Below are 17,463 nucleotides of genomic sequence, written 5' to 3' on the forward strand. Positions count from 1 at the left end.
CGGAATGATTTTATTTTATGAATGTTAACACGCGAGAAGCTCATAACACGGCCAAGTGGTTATGAGCTCAAAAGCTTTGTGAGAGATTTTCTCCGAGGACTCGTTAATGTGGTCTTTTAATGGAATACTCCCGAACCTGAATCCCTAACTGGAGCTATAAATAGGCTGGTAAGTGCCTGGCAGGGAAGCAGCCCCGCCGAGGGCCCTCCCGTCCAGGGTGTGTGTGCAGGGACCTGGGGGTGGGGGGTCGCAGGGCCTGGGCCAGTCCCCGCTGCCCCCCAAGCTCAGGGCCCAACTCCTGGGGTTGCTGGCCCCGTGACTCATGCCGCCCCAGCCCTGCCCCGGGCCACCCTCCTGAAATACATACAGTTGAGGGAAATTTCTTGGGGTATTTTTGGGAGACAGCTGTTGGTGACTGGAGCCCGGAGTGACGGGTGGCTGGGTGGGTGCTGCAGGTGCTGTCCGCCTGCGGGGCCCGAGGGGGCTCCAGCCAGCCCTCGGCAGATGTTGCCAAAATGAAATTTCAGCTCCTGTGTGGCGTCGGGTGCTCCCCGACTCACAGGGGCCCGCAGAGAGCATGCCACGAGGGGCCGTCACCCTCTGTCTGTCTGTCTGTCACCTGCTCAAGCGGCGCCCACACCTGCCCCGGAGGACCTGCTCCTGCAGGGCCGCCTCCTCCCCCGGGGCTGAGATGGGCTCCTGACCCTGTGTTGTTCCCACCTCCTCCTGGAACCTGAATCCGTTCTACACGATGGAGAAAGAAAAGGGACAAGGAGAGATCTTTGGTCAAACGAGATTGGAAAATACTACATAATTAACTTTTCTCAGATGCTATTTATATACATTAGCATTTAAACATTGGAGGAGTTCATGGGGCACCTGGCTGGCTCAGTGAAGCATCTGCCTTGGGCCCAGGTCATGATCCCAGCGTCCTGGGTTCCAGTCCTGCGTCCAGCTCCCTGCTCAGCGGGGAGTCTGCTTCTCCCTCTGCCCCTCCCCTTGCTCAAGCTCTTTCTCTCTCTCTCAAGTAAATAAATAAATTCTCTTAAAAAATCAGAAAAGTTCTGCAATAGAGAAATCTATTTAACTTCATATACCACAACATTTCTAAAATGTATTTGTTAAAAAAAGAACAACTTTTGCAGCATGTGGTTGCAATGCCCCCAAAGATGTCCAGATGCTAGTCCCCAGGACCTAGGAGTGTGTTACCTCACAGGGCAAGAGGGAGTGTGCGAGTAGGATTAAGTTAGGGACCTCGAGGTGGGACAATTCCCGAGTGACCCTGGTGGGCCTGAGTTAACCACGAGGGTCTTTATGACAAAGGAGAAAGTAAGAGTCAAAAAGTTGAGACAAAGAAGCAGAAGGTGGAACGATGGATTTGAAGCTGCAGAAGGGGACTGCAAGTCAAGGAATGGGGCATCTCTGGGAGCTGGGGGAGGAAAGGAAATCCGTTCTTCTTAGACCTTCCAAAGAAATGCAGTCTGCCCACACCTGGATTTTAGGGCCCATTTTAGACTCCTAACCTCCATAACCCCAGGAGAAAAAAAAACTGTTGATTTAAGTTGCTAAATTGGAGACAACTTGTTATAGCAGCAGGAGGAAATAAGCACATGGAGTGAGTATCGCTATCTCAGGGCCAATTAATAGAAATTGGGAAGCTGAGGACATCCCTGCTTAACTGTCAGGTGGGACAAGACTCCCCACCATTTGCCTCCCCAGGCCCCCCTACGACTGAGCTCCTCGTCCTCCTCAGGCCCCCCTACGTCTCAGCTCCATGTCCTCCCGGCCCCCATGACTGGGCTAGAGTCCCATTTTGCAGATATGGTAACAACTATTGAAGGAGCACGTTCTCTAAGAAATCAGTATATGTTCTCTTCTTTTTCTGATGCTGTGACCATAGAACAGGGACAAAGGAGCTGTGCTCGTTTCAGTGGCTGGTCCGATGCAAAGTGTGAAGTCTGTCCTCGAGGGGAGACCAGCCGGGTGGCAGGGGTCGGTTAGCTCGTGCCTACGTTCTGCTCACGCGAACCGGATCTTCAGCAGAATACCTGTCACTCACATCCTGGCACCTCGTTCTGTTTCATTAGCAAATCTGATTAAGGAGACCCTGTTGAACTGCTCAGCTTCTCCCATAGAACATTCTAGAGAAGGGCAAAGAACCCTCCGTGGTTTCCCTCCAGCACCAATCCCACGTCCATCTTTCGGGCTACGAGTCACAGTGGCTCGGCTGTCGTTTAACAAGACCCCATTGGCATTTTGACGGAAAGAAAGATCAGAGGAATTGAAAACAAATGGGGGGGGGGAAACACACAATCATCTCGCCAAAAGTTTTGCAAAGAAGAGCCGGCTCAGAGATTAAACTCTTTATCTTTTGCACATTGGGTCCTTGAGGCAGGAACTCGGCAGGGACCCCCAAGCCGCCTCTCCTCGGGGCCCCCTCTCCCAGCGAGTCAGGCAGCCGGCAGCTCTGCAGCCGCCTGGGGCTCCCTGTGTCCCGGGAATGTGCCCCCGGCTGCCGGGCGTGTGTCCCCGAGGCCTGGCCCCTCCGGCTGACCTTCCCCAGCTGGACCGGGAACAACCTCGCCTGTCGCCCGCCTGCACCTGCCGGCCCCCCACCGAGAGCGCTGGAAACCGGCGCCCCTGTCCTGGATTCCTTAGCTCCGAGCTGGCCCCGAGCTGACTTGTTTGGGCTCTCGACGTCGCCGACCGGGGAGCCCGCTCCGCCGCCTTCATCCGTCAAGGAAACGATTATGGGGACGCTGGTTCATGTCACGTTCGTGGGGCTGGCTTTGCCAGTGCCTCCCCAGTATCCCTCACCCTGGTCCTCCGGCGCCTGTGGGCTTGGCTTCCCCGGGGAGGGGTGCAGGGGGTGCAGGGGCTGCAGCAGGGGTGGGTCCCCGAGGCCTCCCTGCGAGGGAGCCTCTACTCCCGGCCCTTGCCCGCTCGGGGGTCTGCTGGCGTCTCCGGAGTCCGGGCCGGCAGCGCTGTCCCCTGGGTGTCTGCACCCCCGCCCGCATTCCCTTGGGAGCAGGCCTGGGCCCACACTCCCTCTTTCTATAAGGTCAACAGCTCTATCGGATGAAGGGCCCACCTTAATGGCCTCCTTTTAACCCCTTGCATGTGCAAAGGCTCTGCTTTCAACTCTAAGCTCACATTCTGGGGGTCCAGGGGTCAGGACTTAAGGTAGGACCCTGGGGTGGGGGGGACACAATCGGCTTTGTAACCGGACTCCCCTTCTGACTGACGCCAGTGTGGCCGGTTAACCATCCTCTCTCCCCGCACCTCCCCGTAAGGTGGCCAGACCAGCTCTGCCCCCGAGATATAAATACAATCTATTGGACTGGACTGGACCGGACCCAGCCCTGCCCCCTCCGTCCTTCCTGAGCGGATGCGACACCGGCAGAGAGGTCATCCCCCCCACAGTGAGGATAAAAGTTGCACTTGGGAGAACGGAAGGCAGAAGGACTCTAGGTCCACGAGGCCTCCCTGGAGCCACCATCTGTGGACGGACTCCTTGTCACCCGAGAAGAACAAATGTCTCAAATGTCTCCTGATTTAAGTCCCTGGCTGTCAATAAGAAACGATGCCCAGCCCCCCAAGCCCATCCTCTGGGACACACTTAACCTCAGATGGAGGAACCATACCTGGTTGTCACAACTCGGGAGGCTTCTGCCAGTATTGGCGGGCCAAGGCCAGGGGTGCTGCTTACCCCACTTCTGTTGCACAGAGCACCCCCCCCCCTCAATTATTGTCCCACCCCAAGTGTCCACATGGGCCAAGCTTTAGGAAACCCTGGTCAAAGTCACTGCCGATGGCTCTTTGTTACACGACATCCATACTGATCGATGGGGAGAGAACAGCCGGGCCTCTGGGGGAGCCCAGAAGCGGGACCTGGGAGCCCTCAGGAATATAATCTGCACATTCCGGCCCCCAGAACCCCCAGACTCCCCTTTCTGTTTCGCTCTGCAAACCTGTTGTCCTCCCTCTCTTTGTGTCTCCGTGAACACACAGCTAAACGTACTATTCCCTCATTTCCCGAATTTATGGGTCCTGAATTCAAGCTGGTAGTAGAAATGGACTCATATCCGAGCCCACCCTGGTTTCTGGAATAAAGAATTTGATGGGCCCACATAAAGTAGGGTTTCGAATCAACTGTGCTCAGGGGAAGCAAGTCACGGGCTAGAATACAGTTGCTGGCCCTTCACGGCAGTGGGGTGGGGGGGAGGGAAGAGGGAGTTTCCTGATAATGGGTCACTGACTGGGAAGTGGGACACGTTGTGTCGGTCCCACGACCTTCCTAGCAGCCAGCTCGGGGCCTTGCGTACAGAAAATGCTCACTGAACACATAATGAGGGGTTAAGATGACATAGAAATAGCAAGATGCTCTGTGACAATGATGTTTGTTGTGCTACTAGTCACTAGGGAGTCCCGGGGCGCCATGGGGAGGACTTTCCCCAGTGACACGCACAAGATAAAAAGTAAGTACTTTCCATGCTCACCTACCCCAGGCATGTGCACTAAACCTTTCTCTGGGGACGCTCAGTGGTTGAGCGTTGGTCTTTGGCTGAAGTCATGATCCCGGATTCTGGGGTTCGAGTTCTGCACTGGGTTCCCCGCAGGGAGCCTGCTTCTCCCTCTGCCTGTGTCTCTGCCTCTCTCTCTCTCTGTGTCCCTCATGAATAAATAAATAATCATAAAAAATAAGAAAATTTTAGAAACCTTTAAACTTTTTTCTGGTTTTCCAGAATTCTTTGCCACCTGTAGTGTACTTCTTGTGCTGTTTTTCAGAATAACATTAGGGCCCATTGCTCTACAGTGAAAAGGTCTTTACCTGGAAAGGTATCAGAGTCTGAATACAAATATATTGATCATATTATCTGAACACAACTGTGTTTGAAAATAAATGTGTTCTAAGCCTCACAGCCTTTTGGACACTAGGTAACTTGTTCCTTAAGCGCCCCTCTGCCTGCCCCCGCCCCAGCTGCCGTAGTCTTAGCTGTGACCTCCAGTGCCCTTCCTCACCCCACAGGGGCCATGTCACCAGCCCAGACACCAGCCCTTCGGGGATACCAGCCCTTCTGGTTGGGACTCTTCCCTCTCATTCCCTAAGGCCGTTCTCACGCCACTCCTTCACTCTGGTCTGCATTTGTCCAATTGTCAGGGGCCTGCGAATCAACTGACTGGTTGACCTGACCAATTGTTCAAACAAAGATGTTTTCAGCTGGGTAATGCAGTTCCCTTCCCAGGAACCCCCCTTCCCCCAATGCACAAACCCCCATCCGCCCCCAGAAGATGGTTTGTGCTTAAATGGGAACCTTCGAATGGCACAATACAAAGACCAAATGGTGTGGTAGGAGTTGATTCATTGACACAGGTCAATGGAGAAGATAATTTTGATCCAGGGCTTTCCCCAGGACCCGTCGAGCCTTACAGACACCCCTGCGCACTGAGCACCTCAAAGTGCCAGACCTCATGCTTGTATTTACAGGCAGTACTGCATCAGAGAAGAGGGTATCAGGGATTAACCAATTTTATTTCCCATAGCTGCCCAATAGATCAGGGCTAGACCTGAGATCCAAACCCAGGTCTGTGTGTCTGCCTCCCACGTGACTCCTCCACCCTTCCTCCCATCCTACTGGCTTCTCAATGAATTCCACAAGATGACAGCTGCTTTAGAAATAAACATACGTGTCCCCTGCCAGGCCAAAAGGGGGTCACAGTATCTATTTCCAGTTTGCCACTGACCACCCCAGGGGCCTGACCACCTCCATGGTCACATCCCAACTCAGCATCTATTAAGTGAAGACTTGCTAAGATGTTTATGGAAAGAAGGACTTCACTCAGGGAGCACTGAAATAGATTGAGCAGCACATCTCTTCTCTTACAACCATATTCTCACCTCCAGATACGAACCTGCTCCTGAGTTCTGCAGCCCAGGAAGAGACTTGGTGAAACTGGGTGCCACTGTGACTGTAGGCTCCTCTTCTGTCACCACCCCTCAGCCCTCCCGAGGAAATTCACAGAGGGCATCATTAGTGTCAGTGGGCCCTGGACCCCAAGGGGAACATTGAAATCTAAACCCATGGTCAAGCTGGAATCTTGTACTTCCCTAGAAGTATCGACGTTGAAAGAATTTTTACAAATCAAATCACAAGAGCATTAGAGTTGATTATAGACTATTCAGTTCATAGTTGTGGCAAAGCCTTGGAAAATGAAGAATCTTTTTCTGATTAAACAAACTTCAGGTCACCTCTTTGCTTTACTTTTCTATCACACCCTCTGCGTAAAGCACATTGGCATTACACCCCCCTCCCCAAAATGGTGCCAAAACCCAGGCAAAGAGATCTAAGAAACATTTAGTAGACCAGAATTTCTGAGCCTTTCTAAACATCTTCGATAATGACTCTCAGCCTGTACTTTCCTTCCTGAAGAGCTTGAGGGTTTGGGGGTGGAGATGGTGGGAGATGCAGAGTAGAGCCAATGATACAACCTCCATCCTGCGGTTGGAAACATGACAACGGGCTGAAGATCAGAAGCAAGAAATGGAACAAAGTCTTGATTGAGGCCAATAGCAATGAGCTTCACAGTGAAGCCTGCATCTCTGATTGTGCCTCTGCACATGCCTTCCCCTGTGACTCTGAGAATGTGCGGAGCCCATCTTATGTAATTTGCATAGGAATTTCGGGAATGTGAGGGTGTGAAATATTAACAACTCTCTATATAATTATTAGGGGATTTTTTTTTCAGGGTGAAAAATTGTTATGGAGCTTAAATACAGGCTGAGAACATTTCATTAGTTTTTCTTTAAGTTTCTTTCAGACCAGTGGGAATCAAAATTTATAATAATGGAGCTCTCTTTGGTAAAGAGTGATAAGGCTGAGGTTTCTGATTATAACTACAAATGCTTTAAATAGCTATCATAATTAATTATTAAGAGAAGTAGCCTTCTTTTACACGCAGAAGACTAAAATTGTGAGCGGGGGGAAAAAATATGTCAGTAGAGGATCTTTTAGGGCACCAGGAGCTTTAAATGGGATTCGTGTCGGTCAGCATTTCAGGAGTGGAGATGTCGCTTTTGAGGAAGTGTCTCCAGGAGATGTTTTTGCCCTCAAAAAGTCATGATAAAGGAAATGATGTTCTTTCTTTCGACTGGTGCTGTTCAATGCTGGAGGACAAAGAGGAAAATCAGACACTTGCTCCTGTATTCCTCCCTGTGACTTGGAGAAAACAGGAGCCAGACATGGGAGAAACTGTCTCGCAGCAACACAGAAGGGTCTAGACGGGGCCCAAAGGGGGTAGCATGCCACTGTACGAAGGGGCGAAGAAGGGAACAGAGCTAGCTAGATTCATTTCCTTTTTTGATTCTGGGAGGCTAACTTTCATTTCCCCAAAGTACATGCAGAGTTGGCATGGGAGCCCCCAGACTGACCAGGCCCTGGCAGGAGCTGTGGGCAGAACCGTGAGACTCGGAACTAACATCTGAAAGCTCTGACGGACCGGCTGCATTCAGCCCCATGGCCACACGCTCCAGGGACGTGGACAGACGTGGACAGACAGCGGGGTCTGTGCCAGGTAGAGGATGGAGTTAGAAGCAGGTGTGATAGGGCTCGTGTGTGTGCCCGCCCACGTGCGTCGCTCTGCACAAGCTCGCATCTGTGTGCGGTGTGTGCGGTCTATACTTTGTTAGAAAGAATAAAAATCATGAAGGCATTTGGAGGTACGTGGGCTGGACATTCAACATTTTTTTTTCTTTTCCTGCTGGGCTACAAACATCCGGAGGAAGTGAATCTCCACTAGCTGATGACCTCATTTCCACTGTTTCTCAACAATGTGCCGAGCCATCAGCAGGAGGCCTACCCAGCCAGGCACACAGGGCGGGGGGGCATGGACTGCAACCCAAGCCTCCCTTGCACCGCTCCATTTGCACCGGGTTCGCCTGCTGACCCCCTCAGCCCTGCACGCCTCTCCTTCCATGAGATGCAGCTGGCAAAAATCATCTCAAGGATAAAATGTTGAGGTGCTCATCATTCCCAAATAATAAAGAGCCCAGGTGGACAGGATCCAGCTGATGGGGTGGGGTCATTAATCATGTGCGGAGAGACCAGTACTGTGACAGTGATACAGGTTTCCTGTGATCATGCCATGGAAATTAGTCACCCAACAGAATCAGCAAAACACCTATTATTGATGACGTTTGCCAAATCAGAAATAAATTGAGTGCTTTATCCTGACCCAGTGACAATGATAGATGACTTTTATTAAATCAATAGATCAATTCAAAGCCAATAAGTCAAGACATCCCGAGGTCAATCAAAGCAAAACACCACCACAGGGAGCCCAAAGGTTAGCTCCCTGGAAGAGGAGGGGAGGAGAGGTGTGGGTCTAAACACACCAAGAGAGCCTATGGACGAGCACAAAGTTGAAAAGGACATTCTTTGCCTTTCTCTGCTTATTTGCTCAATTCCAAAGGAAGATAGAAACAGGCCGCACCTGGCGGTTGCCTCTGTGGCACACAAGATGCATAAGACTGTCCGCCATCGGAGCCTGTGGACAGAAATCAGCTGTGTTACAGTACGCTTCACCAGCAAAGGCCTGTGCAATTTCTCTCTCATCCTGCAGGTTGTCCTCAGCTTGGGGTTGGTTTCTTATGAATGACCAAGTCATGAAGTCGAGGCTCCTGGCGGGGTGAGGAGGCCAGGCAGGAGGTGAGAGGGAGAGTGGGAAAGCGCAGGCTGCGGATGTGGGGTACGGATTCCTAGCCGCTCGCAGGCCAGAGCTGCTGGGGCAGGCTGTAGCTCCCCCGCAGTGGCCCAGGAGAAGACCAGCGTGCACAGGGCGGCAGCCCTTGTTGGTCACCTCCTCTGCTCCGGGTGAGCTGGCGGTGGGGGGGCTGCTCCTCGGAGCTGTGGGCTCAGTCTGCACGAGCAAACACACCTCCATCTGCTCTCACCCACTCACGCACACGAATACACTCTCAGATACAAACAAGCCACTCACACATGGGACACCAGGGCCACCCCCTCCCGACAGCACCTCAGAGAAGGCAGGGAGAGGCTTTAACTGTGTCTTCACCCTCGCCCAACCCTGGCCTGCATAGTAGGCTCAGGTTACAGGCAGAAGATTGAGAAATACGTCATTTTTTTTCATATGAACACTCAGAAAGAGGGACTGTTAGGAGCAGGTGAACAGTGGCAACCCTGAAAGAAAAATAGCAGAACCTGAGAGCCTCCCTTCTGGATGTTACAGAGAAACAGACATGTGCCCAAGACAGGAGCCACCAGGTGATCCTCAAGAAGGAAAAGGAAATACTGTGACAAGTTTTTGCAAAGCCTACATCTGGAGAAGAGAGGGTTTTGAAGTGGGGGCTGAGGGATGCCCAGGTGGCTCAGCAGTCAAGCATCTGCCTTCGGCTCAGGTCGTCATCCCGGGGTCCTGGGATCGAATCCTGCATCGGGCTCCCTGCATGGAGCCTGCTTCTCCCTCTGCCCGTGTCTCTTCCTCTCTCTGTGTCTCTCACGAATAAATAAATAAAATCTAAAAAAAAACAAACAAGCCCTATGAAGTGGGGGCTGGGCTCATCAAGGACAAATTGCACTCGGAAAAAGCTTTCTTGATGGCGTTACAGAAGGCAGAACAGGGAGCAGTGTGGACACGCTGCATTTTATGCTTCTTCAGCAAAGTCTCTCATGAGGGGCCTCACAGATCTGTGTTTGCACAGTTAGTTCAACCGACGTGGGTACGTCTCAGACCGGTGGATCAGTCCTGGAAACAGCAGGGAGACGAAGCCACGCGGTGGAGGACAGGTCCCATCACTGTGGGAGCAAAGGGGTCGTGCCAGAGGAGGGTCTGGGCTTGAACTGTTCCCCGTGTAAGGAGAAACACGCCAAGCAAGCCAGCACTGTGTTTTCTTGGACCCCCGTCATGTTCAGACAACACGTTACTAATGCTACACATAGAGGGGAAGAAGTTGTCCAAATAACACTTTACCAAACCCCATGTCCATAAAAAACAAATCCTTAAAGGACACAGAGTCTGAACCCCAAAAAGTTTACATTCAAATAAAGTCCAGAAAACAAGAATTGCAGAAACAGGAGGAGAATATATATATATATATTCTTTATAGCTGTTTACAAATGTCAAGGAGTCACTGAAATAGCTCAAGCAACTTGGAGTCCTGAAAGAATTCGATTCAAAAGCTCCTTGACGGGGTGTGGGAGGTGTGGGAGGAATGTGGGTTGGTGTCCAGGAGGGAGGCAGGCACACCAAGGACATACTGTAGGCGACAAGCTGGGAGGACCGAGCGGTGGAGGCCCAGGGAGGGGACCGATCTGGGCTGTGACGCACAAGAGCTAGGTTGTACATTGTTTGTATTTTAGGGAGGAGGGAACCCTTGGTGGGGGGCTGTGGAGATCCTCACCAAGATTTTGTAGGTTTTACGTGGAAGGACAAGGGAGACCCGAGCTTCCCAGAAAAGTGGCTGCTTAGCCTGAGAAATGGATGCAGAATAAGGAGACTGGAGGGACCTGTGGACCAAGGTTCTGGGCAGTGGCCTCTCCTGCCTTGTGCCTGGAAGACTGGGAGGAAGCAGAAAGCAGCTTCACTGGCAGGGTGGAGATGGGCTGAATCTGGGAGGCAAAGGAGAGAGAGAGAGAGAGAGAGAGAGAAAGGGGAGAGAGAGAACACAGGCAATCGTGAAGTTACTAACGACCAGGATGCTAGGAATGTGATCGCTGAGAGAAAGAAAGATGTAGCGTGAGGGAAAATTAATCAGGATCTTGGATTTAGATACATTTAGCTTTAAATACTAGTGGATTTCTCTAAGTGCAGATTTCCTACCAGAAAGAAAGAGGAGGAGGAGAAAGAGAAGCAGGAGAAGAAGAAGAAGAAAAAAGTAGGAGAAGAAAAGGAGAAGAATGGCTGGACTTGACCTGAAAGCACGGTGGAACACAACAGCCATAGAAGTACAAGATTCTGGAAGGAGGCAGGCCCACCTAGTCTTGTAGAAAAGATATTGGTGCTAAAGACCCAGCATCAACGGCTGAGGGAAGCCCACCTTGGAGCCAGGAGCCCAGCCACAGAGAGATTTGTGGTCAGTCTCAGTAGAACGATGATTATTGGATTGATACCACCCGGCAAGGGGTCACTATAGAATATCACAGATTTCTTGCTCTTGTCAATTGAACGTTATTTCTAAAGTTATGTATTTTCCCTTCTTTTATGTTTTGGTATTTCGGGGTGGTGGTGGGGGGGAACAACTTTAGATATGCAGAAAAGCTGCAAAGATAGAACCTTTGGTTGTCATGATTCCTTAGTCTCTTCTGCTTTGGGACAGTCTTGTTTCGGGTGGCATGAGAGTTTTGAGGACTACTGGTCAGCTATGTCGTAGAATGTCTCTCAATTGTGTTTGGTTCTGGCGTCCTTCTCATGAATAGACAGCAGTTGGTGGGTTCTAGGGGGAGGGAACCACAGAGATACAGGGTCATCTCATCGTATCTCATCAGGTGCACACTGTCTACAGGACATGGGTGACATCATTAACTGTGGTCACCGGGTCAAGGGCATGGTTAACAGATCTGTCCAGTAGACTGTGACATTTCCCCCCTTCCATGCTCTATTCATATTCTGTTTGGAAGCAGGTCACCAAGTCCAGCCATACTCAAGGGCAGAGGGTTAAGGTGGAGGAGTATCTGTGTAAATTATTTGGAATTCTTCTATAAGGATTATTTCTTTTTGCTCCCATTTAGGTACTTCTTTGGGAATTTTTTTATTTCAACACGGACTCACGTGGATTTATTTTAGACTTTGAGCTATAACAGTACTAATTACCTTTTTTGCTCTATTCATTACAGCTTTGGCCACTGAGAGCTTCTTCAGGTTGGCTCCTGTGTCCCTTTGACATTGCCCATCCTTATGTTATGTGAGCTCTTCCTCACTTTCTGCCACTACGAGATGCTCCAGGCTGGTCTTGTGTTTTTCTCTGATCCAGTCCCAGAATGAGTGATTTCTCCAAGAAGCCTTGGTTCCTTTTATTGGAGAATTGCCTTTAGAAACCAAGATCTGGGTCCTGGGTCTATTTGAAGCTACTGGAACATCTCCACTTCTGGGCCCTTTCAGCAGAGCTGAGAAATCTGTGTTTGCACACTAATTCATGTACACGTGTCTCTCTAGTTATTTTATCCACATCTATCTGTATGTATCCTAAGCTAACTGATGGCTTTCCCCCTTTGTGTATCCATAATTTCCCTCTTTTTCCCACCATCCACTATCTGTTTACTTATTTGTTTGACCCCAGCACTCATGTAAAGCTGTTTCAGAATTGTGCTCCTGTATCCTTACTGAACATTCTTATCTATGCTTTTGTGGGGTTGTTTTGTATATTTTTTATTGGAGTCCGATTTGCCAACATATAGTATAACACCCACTGCTCATCCCATCAAGTGCCCCCTTCAGGGTTATCTATGCTTTTGAAGCACAAAATGCTCATGTATTAATACTCACAGTAAAATCTCAGGGGAAAATGTAAAGGCATGTGAAAGTATCAGGATTCATAAAAATACCAATCAGCTAAAATAATCCAAGTAAAAATCCAAGTAAAAATATGAATTTCCATGATACACAAGAGTTTGAAAATAAATAAATGACATAAGTAGAGACTAACAGAGAACAGGCTCACCAGCAATTCACATGAGAGGGGAAAGGAGTGGACATATTTAGTTGACCACAAGCTTGGGATGTGGCCGTGATGGTAAACAAAAACCATGTAGAGAGTCTGCACTGGTGAAAATAGAATATTGTAGTCAAGGCAGGAAAATGCCCCCCAGTCTATGTACAGGTCAGACACCGTCTCTACAGATGCATTTATATCCATCCTAAAACAGGGCATGGGAGGGGGAGCAGGGTCATGCAAGATGGATAACATCACACTCTTAAAATACTAGCAGGGATTAGATGTACCGTGTGCCACTCCAGAGAGAAGAGCTAAGAGTCTGAGAATCATCCCTTAAACGATGGGGCTGTATAAGTGCAGGGCAAACGAATTGCCCCCAACACTCCTGACTTGGGGAGCATCAAACTGAGCCTGGTCCAGATCCAGGACACTGGAGGGAGATGCTGGAGGTCCCACCCCAGAGAAGGCTCCAAGGAAAAGCTGAAAGGACGGACCCACTGGGTTGTTCATGACAACGCTTCTGTGAAAAGTGCAAATAGGATGAGGAACTGAAATGAGGGCAGTCAGGGGTCTGGGAGAGGCCCCATCGAGGAGCAGGAGGAGGATGGGGCTGGGGAGACTCCCAAAGATCAGCTCCCACCTTTGCTTCAGCCCCAGCGCACTGCTGGCTTTGCAGCCATCTCCCTCCCAATGGCGTGCGGCAAAACAGGCCTGGTGAGGACAGCAAAAGGAAGGCAGCATCTGTGTGACTAGAAGGAAGATTTTCAAATAATTGGAGTTGTCCAAAAATAAGACATAATCCCTGATCAAGAGGGGATTTCAAAGAGGCGGGCATGCAACGTTAGCGGAGTGGCCACCGATGACAAAGTAACACTGCTATGCAGTGATTATAGGGACAGGCAAATACTAGGAAGAGAGACCTGGGGTTCTGGTGGGTTCAGAGGCTCCCCAGGAAGTAAATAGGGCTACTCAGAGATGCATGAGCCCTTGAAGCAGTAGCCCAGGTGCAGGCCACAGAGCACCAACACGCATGTGATTTGATGTGGCATCAGCAGTTGCTTTTGTGCATTCATTACACATATATTTTTACTTAACACAAGATAATCTTAAAATTGAGCCAAGAGGCCAGGATGCCAATTCTGACTCAGGCACCAGGAGAGTCACTTGGCTGCTCCGAACCTCGATTTCTCAGTTCACAAAAGGAAGGGAGTGGACCAGGAGATCTCTCAGGCCTCATCCAGCTCTATGTGATTTCAGGAGGACATCCCGTTATTTAAAATGAGACCACCTGGGTGGCTCAGTGGTTTAGCGCCTGCCTTCAGCCCAGGGGAATGATCCTGGAGACCCGGGATTGAGTCCCACATCAGGCTCCCTGTGTGAAGCCTGCTTCTCCCTCTGCCTGTGTCTCTGCCTCTCTCTCTCTCTCTCTCTCTCTGTGTCTCTCATGAATAAATAAATAAAATCTTAAAAAAATAAATAAAAATAAATAAAATGAGACCACCTGAACCGTTTCCTCTCTCCAATGCAAAGAAGCACCCTTTCCAAGCCTGGGTACGGTTTCTTCAATATCTTTGTTGGCAGAAGGAAAGTGGATCACAAAACATCAGCATCTGACGCCCCCCCACCCCCCGGGGAGGCAGTTCCAATAGTGGTGAGGAGGAAACATTTGAATGGCCTCAGAGCTCGCGAATAAAGGAGCCCAAACAGCTCGCATCTATAACCGTACTGCACAACGCGTGCCACGGGGCGACCACGACGTGTGAGAGGTGAGGCCAGACGCTGTGTCTGTGCAAGTTTCGAAAGGGAGACAGCCCCGCGGAGGCTCGTGCTATTTTGGTTTGCACATGGAAAAGACATCCTGTCATGGGGTATTATGTTCTGTGTGGGCACCTCGGGGCGCAGGAGCGGGGAGGACTCCCGAGGGATGGAAAGGAAGCCGGGAAGCTGAGAAGCAGGGAGGGAGCTCAGAGGCCAGCGGGTTAGCCCGGGAGCCTGGCGCCGCCGGGGAGCTCAGCCAGTGCCGGCTGGGTGGACAGCTTGAACCCCTGGGTAGACTGTGGGGCAGGCAGAGGGGGACGCGCTCAGTGTGCAACGGGGGTGAATAAATACATCTACTGTCCCTGCCTGACACTCACCTACACCTACCTGCAGGTTTGCAAGGCGTTTGTGAAGGGTGTGAGGTCTCACCTGGCCCCCTGCCGTCCTGGGCTTTGGAAGGGCAGACTGTGGAAGTAATTTAAAAGGAAAGAAAAAGGGGGATCCCTGGATGGCTCAGTGGTTTAGCGCCTGCCTTTGGCCCAGGGTGTGATTCTGGAGTCCCAGGATCCAGTTCCTCATGGGGCTCCCAGCATGGAGCCTGCTTCTCCCTCCTCCTGTGTCTCTGCCTCTCTCTCTCTCTCTATGTCTATCATAAATAAATAAATAAATAAATCTTTTAAAAAATAATTATTTATTTATAATATAAATAGATAAATAAATAAATGGAAAGAAAAAGGCTGGGTTTGGGACATTTTGATCATTGTTTGTTAGCAAACTTTTTGGGTTTCTAAGGTGGATAAAAATAATGAATCGAGGGGTGCCGGTGGCTCAGTATGTGAAGCATCTGCCTTCGGCTCAGGTCATGATCTCGGGGTCCTGGGATGGAGCCCCCGGTCCACTGAGTGTGGAGCCTGCTGCTCCTTCTCCCTCTGGCCCACTGCCAGTTCGTGCTCCGTGCTCTCTTGTTCTCTCTCTCTCTCTCAAATAAATAAATAAATCCTTAAAAAATAATGAATTGATAAGGGAGTTGAAAAAGAAAAAGCATGTCCTTCTGAAACTCGAATCATAACATAAGAGGAGGAAAACAGTACAGACAGAAATTTTATTATACAAATTGCCACCTTTAATAAATCTTAACAGAAGAGCAACCCAGGAAAAGAAAACAACAAAACAGTAAAGGGATGTACAGAAATGCTCTGCAAACAAGACAAACGATTCTTGGGTATTTGGAGGATGACCAAATTCAAACACACAGAAGGCATCTTCCCTTCGGGTCTTTAGAAGGCTGAGCCTAGAGGGGAGGCCTTGGCTGGGCACCTCCCAGAGGCCAACAGACCTACTGCTGCATCTCCTCCAGCCTCGATGGTCGCAGCAGCCAGGGTGAGGAGGACGCCGCCAGGTGTGGACTTGAGGTTGCTGAGCCTTTGTGCTCTGCACAAAGATGATGTGCCTCACCAGTGACAGGCAGGATGGACATGGGTATGGACACATGCCAGCACTGGGTAACGACAGGTGAGTGCGTGGGGCACCTGACACTGGAAAGCGTCCCACAGTTTGGTGGCACAGACAGTGCGTCCCCCCAGAGCTCCGTGGTTGAGGTGTGCACTCATCGCCAGCTCGGCCCCCATTGGAAAGGTCTTGCCTCCAACCTCCACACAAGGTCAACCTCCGGATTCAGGGCAAGCCGAGGGGGCTTGATGTAGGTGCTTCCGTCGTGCCGTGATTCTACATGGAAGCGAGGATGCCTCTGTCACCCTGGTTCCATCCACCTGCTTCCCTTTCCAAAGATTTGGCCTGTAAATCGGACACTGGGGAGAGCCCAGGAGTGAAGCTGTAAGAAAGCACTGCTTCTGTAAACTGCTTGTAAATTGCATTTTCTTTGTTAATTTGGGATTAAAAATTCTCATTGCCAATGGACTACTTGAGCCATACTCCCTCCCACAGAGAAGGAAGAAACAAGGCTGCTGGTAGGAGCGCTGTCTTCTCTCTGGCTCCATTTTGCGTCCTTGGCCTTTTCACACTTCCCCACAGAGAATGGAGCTGCAGGGATAATTAAGCCTAAAGATGAAAATTTTATCCTCCCCAAGTGGGAATCTGCTGCAAGCCTAGGGTTGACCTGAAGTTAATTTTGAATGGGAATGTCGTGTTTCAGAGCTTTTATGCTATGATACCACTATATAATATTTCTCCATTGAAATATCAAGTTCTAGAAGTAAGGAATGTCCAAATGCAATTCTTCATTACCGTGTTCCCTAGGATGATTCAATACTTGGGGCCCCTGAACCTTCCAGAGGCACTGACTCATCAGTCAGGGGCCTGGCCTGGGGGTCAGATCTGATTTCCAGTCTTGACTGTATGATGCAACATGATATGGCACAAGACATTTGGCCTCTCGGAGCCTTAGTTCCAGCTCCAAAAATCTAGAAATTCTATGTCTCAACCTTCAGAGACCCGGCCACCTTGTTTTAAAGGTTGTGCATAAAATATGGACACAGGTCATTAGCTATCTCATTAAATATCTGTCAAATGAATGAATGAATGAACAAATGAGTGCCAGTTAGGGCTCCGAAGCCATTTTCTGGAAAACTTTGGAAGAACAATCAAAGGCAAAGTTCAGCAACCAAAAACTGGAGACTTTGATTTACTGTCACCGAAAAGTTGAAAAATCTTAGTAAGAGACACTTGAACCTTTTAAGTATCATCTTGTGGTAATAATGACCTCTCATGCATATTTATGCACTTAGCTTTATAATAACCACTTGAAAGACTAGTTTTTTCTCCCCCCAGGGAATGAAGCTATGTGAAGTGTGACAAAATATTCCAAGTTCAAAGGTCCAAATATGTAAAATACAAAAACGCTGGAATTTCTTCTGCAAGCACAAAGCACCTTAGTGTTTACTGACTCAGGGAGCTCTGGGACACTCGAGGCCTCCTTGAAAGTCGCCAAATGCTTGCGTGCCCCCCGCATTCCTTCTGAGGAACCCCAGCCCGCCTCACTGAAGTGCATGAGGCCTAGCCCGGGTCCAGACAGGTAACCT

The sequence above is a fragment of the Canis lupus genome, chromosome 1 (genome assembly GCF_048164855.1).
Source record: "Canis lupus baileyi chromosome 1, mCanLup2.hap1, whole genome shotgun sequence".
Taxonomy (NCBI): domain Eukaryota; kingdom Metazoa; phylum Chordata; class Mammalia; order Carnivora; family Canidae; genus Canis; species Canis lupus.